This window comes from Nuphar pumila, chromosome 14 (genome assembly GCF_984573655.1).
Source record: "Nuphar pumila chromosome 14, dmNupPumi1.hap1.1, whole genome shotgun sequence".
Classification (NCBI taxonomy): Eukaryota; Viridiplantae; Streptophyta; class Magnoliopsida; order Nymphaeales; family Nymphaeaceae; genus Nuphar; species Nuphar pumila.
The window spans coordinates 85,893,124-85,900,633 of NC_143262.1; the positions used below are offsets into that span (position 1 = coordinate 85,893,124).

At 38.3% G+C, this 7,510-nt stretch overlaps 1 pseudogene; it reads left to right on the top strand.

Annotated features, from left to right (window-relative positions):
* The first annotated feature begins 3,363 nt into the window (after positions 1-3,363).
* LOC149817225 (germin-like protein subfamily 1 member 1 pseudogene) lies at positions 3,364-5,433 on the top strand (annotated as a pseudogene).
* Positions 5,434-7,510: the final 2,077 nt, after the last annotated feature.

A 7,510-nucleotide genomic window follows, 5' to 3' on the forward strand; every position in this document is an offset into this window, starting at 1 on the left:
CTTCTTTCATAGATACAAGCTCTATGAGTTTTATGCTGCTAAGACAGCGACCGTAAGCACAGTAGGCAGAGCCAGCGCGACTAAGTCTCTGATCTTGTGAGCAGTTTCTCCGTGTAAATATCAAAAAAATAGATGCACTTGGTCCTAAAATCACTTACCTAAAACAATATCTTGTGGAAAAAAAATGAAATGGGCTCAAAGGCTTCACCTTTCTTGCTAGTGGCAACCGTAGTTTGTCACCTGACATGGGACAACCATGACTCGAAACCCGTGCAAGGCATCCCTTGGCACAAGGTCGGTGTATTCTTTAGTGGGTAAAGGATGCCCAATCAGGGTGTACTCTATAGTGGATAAAAGGGAACTCAAGAGTTTTTACTAACCAGATGCTTGTCAAGGTGTAGTTAGTGATGGAAGTTTTCCCTTTACCTTAAAAAAGTAAAAAGCAATAAAAATGCCATATGTATTTATTTTCTAACAAAATCAAATAAGTTGTTTTGTTAACAAAAATATATGTATTTTTATTTTGCACTTTTCACCATAGGCCCCGCCGCACCGCATTAGCAAATTAGGCAATTGAATCTATAATTAAAAAATTGAGCTGTTTTTTAAATCGCTGATAGTTTGTGCATTTTTTTTGTAATTTATTATTGTATATTACATTTTAGATTCTTATAAAACCAAATTTCTCATGTCATGGGATTAGCATCCTAAGGTCAATCCAAATTGATTTAACAAAAAATGATCTAAATGTATGGCAAAAATGATACTTCTTGAAAAAACTTGAAATTTTAGAATTTCGTCTGTGGTCCAAAATCGTAGATATTGTTATTTTTATGACTTTTTAGCTTTTGCATCCATCATTTTTTGTGTAAATTTCCTTTATATGTGAATTTTCTTTGTCTCCACTAGAAACGTCTTAGCCGACCGCCACCGCCTTAGCTGACGCTTAATCTCCATCACCCTATCAAAAATCAATCTCTGATGGATCTTCTGGTGGTATGGGTATGATGGATTTTGCAGGAATTGGAGGAGCCACCACTTAGCGGCGGAGAATAGCCCGTATTTTTTTATGAAAACTCGAACCTCAAAACCTTGCAAATATTTGAATTACCTCGCATCAAAAATATAATAACATTACATAAAAAATTAACATAATTTTTTTTTTAACTCGAACCGACAAACCTTACAAACACTTGAGTTAACTCGTATAAAAAATTTGTACATTTTTTTTAAACTCAAATCGATAAACCTCACAAATATTTGAGTTACTTCGCATAAAAATATAATAACATCGCATAAAAATTGTGAATTCCCTAGTAGTGCGGGTATTTACGCAGTTTGTCGGATCGAGTTTAAAAGAAATTTTATAATTTTTTATGGCAATTTAAAAAATTTGTATGGTGACTTAAGAATTTTTTATGCAAAGTAACTCAGGTATTTGCGATGTTTGGAGCTTTGAGAGTTTAACAAAAAGTTCTCTCGCACTTATTTTATATAAATTTCACAAATTGTTTATGCGAGATAACTCAAGTATTTGTGAGGTTTGTCGATTCAACTTAAAAAAAAATAGTTTTTTTATAAGACGTTATTACATTTTTTTTATGCAAGGTAACTCAAGTATATATTTGCGAGGTTCGTTGGTTTGAGTTAAAAATAAAATTTATAGATTTTTTATATGATATCATATTTTTTATATGATGTTATTATAGTTTTTATGCGAGGTAACTCAAGAATTTGTGGGGTTTGTCGGTTTGAGTTAAAAAAAATCACAATTTTTTTATGCGATGTTATTACATTTTTTTTGCAAGGTAACTCAAGTATTTACAATGTTTGTCGGTTTGAGTTTAAAAGAAAGTTCACTTGCACTTATTTTTTGCGAATTTGGTAGATTTTTAATGTGCAATAACTTAGGTATTTATGAGGTTTCAAAGTTCGAGTTTTCATAAGAAAACTCAGGCCATTCTTTATCGCCAAGTGGTAGCTTCTCCAGTTGCAGTAGAATCTGCTATACTCGCACTACTAGTGAATCTATCAGAGACTGGTTTTATGAATTGAGGAGGCGGTTGTCGGTGATAGCGGCATCTAAGGCATTTTCAAAAAAGATAGAGGAAATTTGCACCAAAAATGATAGGTGAGAAGACTAAAAAGGTTTTAAAAATAATAGTATTTGTGATTTTAGACAATAGACGATTTTTTTAAGATTTCAAGATTTTTCAAAAAATATGTCAGTTTTGCTGTATAGTACGACCATTTTTCATTGATTTAATCATATTTTTAATGTTCAATATCTATCACTAAGGGGTGCACATGGTCTAGCACAGCATGACTTAAGGCGATTAGTGCCCAATAGCCGGATAAAGGCCTGCTGAAAACCTGACCAGCCTCTTGTCAAGTTAGGGCCAAGCCTAGTTCTTATCAGGCTGACCGCCAGCTAAGTCCGGTCGAACCCTTTAAGCCCAACAATGAAACAGGTCAAGCCAGGCCGGGCTCCATTTTTTTATGTTACTTTGGCCTTGTCCAGACTTGTTCCATTTACCAATTGGACTGGGCCTAACATTTATCGGGTCTCCGACGAGGTAGCCTGAACCTAGTCCATCTTAAGTCTAGTACTTGACCCAAAGTTCACATCTCTCTCTCTCTCTCACACACACACATAATGTGTGTCTTTGTGAATCAAAGAAGCATACATCAGCCCACAAGGCTCCACTCATCTGGTAGGGGCAACTTATGAATGTCACCAAGTTGCGGGATGTCACAAGTTCGAAACCAATGGGTGCCGTCCCTTGCCGCAAGGTGGTGTACTCCCCGGTGGGCAGGAAGACTTTAAGGGTTAGCCAAGGTGCGGTAGGTGATTGGGGTTTTCTCTTGTATTATCCCTAAAAAATGCACACATCAGATATCAGATCCAACCCTCCTTGAATGAGATTTTATTCCTTAGGCGATAATTTGGCACTTTATTTTTGGGAAAACATTTGTCGGAAAGCATTTGTTAAGAAAATTGTTACACCTTGGTATTGAAAATGACATTACAACTACTATTCCATACTGCATAATTTATTTGCTTATGAGATCAGGAACCGCATCTTGAGATGGACGGCCGTGGCGGCACCGCTGTTCCTTTTCATTGAGCAATCGTGTCCGTCCATATAGGGATGGACGGTTCATGTTCACCTAACCCTTAACAGCCCGCTTTTGAGGTGGGGCCCACGCGCCAAGAACTTTCTCCCATAAATGGGGGTCAAAAAAGTCGCGGCCCCCACCCTGCGATTCCCCCCCCCCCCCCGGAAAAACTTTCTCAAGATAAAATGATAAAAAAGAAGAAGCAATCGGTGTGTTACAGCCTTGTGGTTGTGGGTGGGCATACGAAGGACCTCACAGCCAAAGGGAAGCCATTGATGCCGGCCGGAGACCGGTCACCGGCGATACTCTTCTCCCGTCTCCTCCACCTGCATCTAGCGGCCCCGCAGCCGATCGGTGAGTCTCTCTCTCTCTCCAAACCCCCTCTGTGTATAGCACGGAGAGGTTTGTCTCTCTATCCTCTGTCCTCTGCGTGTAGGCTGGAGGGGGTCTCCAGAACCCCTCCTTTGTCCGCCAGTTGGGCTCACTCTGGCCACCGACTCTCTACGGAGGAAAAAAGGAAGAAGCTGCAATGAGAAAACTGCTTCTCCTTTTTTGCTTTTGGTGTTCCCTTCTTATTCCTGTTGCTCTTTTCATTTTTCCTATTTGATGAAACACTGATATCTGAAGTAGTAAAAATTTGATCTGATGATGAAGATTTCGGTGTACCCAATTGCATTTCCTCTAGTTTTCTCAACGAAATTGGTTCCCTAATCATAATTTGTTCTTCTCTGTTTGGTATTTCTTCTCCATACAAGGTCTCTCTCTCTCTCTGAGTATCAATGGTGGTGAGTTCCACCACAAGCACCATCTTAAACCCTAATCCGTTCCCCCCTCCAACCCCAAAACCATAACCCTCCATCACCAAAAGGCCCTCCTAAGAAGCCTTATTCCCCACTCTCAGTGCCCTCCTAAGAACCATTTTTCTTGTTTTGTTTTCTTCCCTTTGTGCCTAAAATCTTCTTTTATTCTTGTCGAGATTAACCTAGAAGCACGTCTTGACAAAGTTTGTGTCCTCAGCTATGGAATTTCAGTCATGATTAATAATTATCTGAAACATGTTTCAGGTTATGGCACTATTGTGACTGTTACTAAACCATAGAAGGGTCAAAGTGTGATTGTTTTTAACTTTTTAGCATGGGTGTTGTGAGCCTTGCTATAAGTGCTTGAATGTAATAGTAGCACATCGAATTAATTTTTCTTTCCCAAGATTTCCTTTATTCCTTTATTTTTTTGTTAGTTGTACTAATAATGCCGTAAATTGTACTTGATTTCAGGTTATATTCTAGACATATGTATAATTCGATGTTATATTCTATACACCTTATTGCTATTCTAAGTTTCTAATAATCATAAATATATAATTCAACACCTATGGTATAAGGCCTTGGGTGAAATCTAGATTAGCAGAAAAGATGTCAATTGACAGCTCCCTCACTTATCAAGTAGCTGCCAGACAGGGAATCACAACATTTCTCTTCTTCATTCCATATGGGAAGCACCACAATTACTTCATCACCCTCTTTCTACTAGCCTTATTATCAACACCAATATTGGTGGCATCAACCGATCCAGATCCACTTCAAGACTACTGCATTGCAGACACAACCAACACATCCTTCCCCTTCCTCAATGGCATTCCGTGCATGAACCCAGCAAATGCAATGGCCTCACACTTCAAAACATCTGCACTGGCCACACTTGGGAACACGGTCTCGAAACGGTTTGGATTCAATGTCACCCTCACCAACACCAAGAACCTACCCGCGGCGTAAACACTCAAGGCCTGACAATGGCTCGGATCTACATTTCACCTGCAGGCCTTGTTCCACCCCATGCACACCTGCTTGCAGCCGAGGTCACCATGCTGATCAAAGGGTACCTTCTAGTCGGTTTCGTCCTGCCTGTTTATGCAGTAGCTGAAGCCGGGCGACATGTTTGTGTTCCCAAAGGGAATTCTGCATTTACTGTACAACCTTGACACAGAGCCTTCACTAGCAGTATCTGGTCTCAACAGCCAGAACCCAGGTGCACAGCTCTCGGCTCTAGCGGCATTCACATCCAAGCCTGCCATCATAGATGATGTTTTGAAAAAGGCTTTTCAGATTGGTGGCCAAGATGTTCAAAGGATAAGAAAAAACCTTGGAGGATAGAGTGATCAACCATAACATGCAAGTATTCTGAATTACTCTGTTTTTTCTTATTGCTTCATGCAAGGCCACATGATACGTGCATTTTCAAGTATCAATTCCAGAGTAACAGTGATACAAGCATTTTTTCAATCCAATTATCATTAATTTTAATAGTTAGCCCAATGTACTGGCTCATGGATACGGTGATAATATCTATCGTGCTCATAGTTTTTCTTTTTTTTTTTATTTTGTATAATCCAAGGGAACCCCCCCCCCCCCCCTTTACATTGGCTAGCATTCTGTTGGTAAAACCCTTGAGGTCCCCCTGCCCACCGGGGAGCACACTCAGCTTCGACCTAGTGGCAAGGGATGTCACCCAGGGGTTTCAAACTTGTGACATCCCGTCAACTTGGTGACATTCACAAGTCGCCTCTACCAGATGAGGGGAGCCCTTGTGGGGCATTGTGCTCATAGTTAGCAATATGTGAAATGGCAAAAAAAAAGGTTAAATATTAAACACATTATATTTGAAAGGTTTTGCATTAAAAAGAGGCTGAATAAAATGGCATAATAAATGTATTGCAAAAAAAAATCAGCATGCATTTAATTGGGTTTTGATTTTATGAAAAAAGGGGTAAAAAGAATGGATATATATATGAGAATTTTCCTTGAAAAAGAAGTTAGGTTGTAAGAATTATGATATTCAGATTCAATAATTATTGTGATCCGAACCTGAAATCAGATCCAATGGGAATCACAATGAATTTTTTAAAGTAAATTTTTAATATAAACTTTTGTGTCCTAAACATTTCTCCCAAAAGAACGAATATTTATGCTGATGTTTTGAAAAAGATGGAGTTTCAGTTGTTTTTTTCATTTTAAAAGTTTTATTGAAAAAGATGCGTTTTAAACAGAGTTTTACTAACTACAGTTGTGCTTCTAAAACAAAAAAAAACTACACTTGTGCCTACATTATCAGTAATCGTTATGTGTACTTTCAAGAAAAAGGCAAATGTATCCTACAGGGGTTTGACCTGAAGTTCAAAACGTTTTTCAAAAAATGGGATACGAGGATGCAGAATTTTTTAATAAATAAAATGATTTCTTGAATATTTTAACATTAGAAATAGCTCTTTTATTGAAATAAAATTTATTAAAAATATTAAAATAATGACCATACATGTCAGTTCAGGGTCTGCACTCTGCATGTCTGCGCTTGTCACAGGGGACGCCCAACCAAAATGGCGTGTCCTTGTGACAAAGCTAAAAAAGTATTAACATAGGTCACCTAGTATCTCTAATTGTGTGCAGTTCCAAAATCTATTAGTCAAGCCAAATCACTTATAAAATGCATTATCTTCTCATCTTATTTGTATGTGCGAAACTTCTTCATTGCTTGTAAGAAGTACAACAGCTCTTAAATTTCTCAATCCAATTCCAGCAAGAAACCCCTTGGCAGCACAAATCTGAGCTTATGCCAGTTTATCTGGATAAGTGGTTTCAACGAAAGGCATGCTTAGGCTTCGGGCAACAAGAATATTCTGCTCAAGAGCTGCCTCAGTCCCTCATCCAGAGTGTACTCTTTTGTTGCTTCAAGTTTGAGAAGAAATTGGTTTGTTCCCATCGTTTCTGTTTTGGTATCCTTCTGCTCAAGTTATGAGGGCATCTTGCCCAAACTAAGAAAATAGTCTTGACCTTTTGTTAAAACTTGAGCAAAACCAGACCCTCGGTTAAGAAGAGCAGATAGTGATCAGGCTTGAGTACTTCTACTTTGGGAAGTACTGAAGCTCTCAAAGTACTGGTGATTTTCAAATAGCTGGTATCTTCAGAGAGTCTCAGGGGACAAATGCTGTTGTGATTAGCAATATGTGCAATTTCCTAAAATTGTTTTCAAGTTAGCAATTTTCAAGAGAATCACTGTTAAGTTTAGGGATTTTGGAAATCACTGGTATGCTAAGTGAAAACATTAGCAATAACACCTATGGCTCCACACACCTGGTTAGGTGGGTTGGCTTAAAGCTTTCAAGTTCAACTAACAATTTGCAACACATCCAAAAGGCCCCATATACATGCAGTGCATTCGTAGCATAAAAAAAAATTGATAGTATTTTTAGACCATTGACCAAACTAAGATTTCATCAGATTGACAATTCCAAATGAATATATGAGGAGATAATTCAAACAGCAGAATAGTGAACAAATGTTTCAAAGTCCATTGATGTACGAGTAAAGAAACAAAAGTATATGAGAATTGCCATACT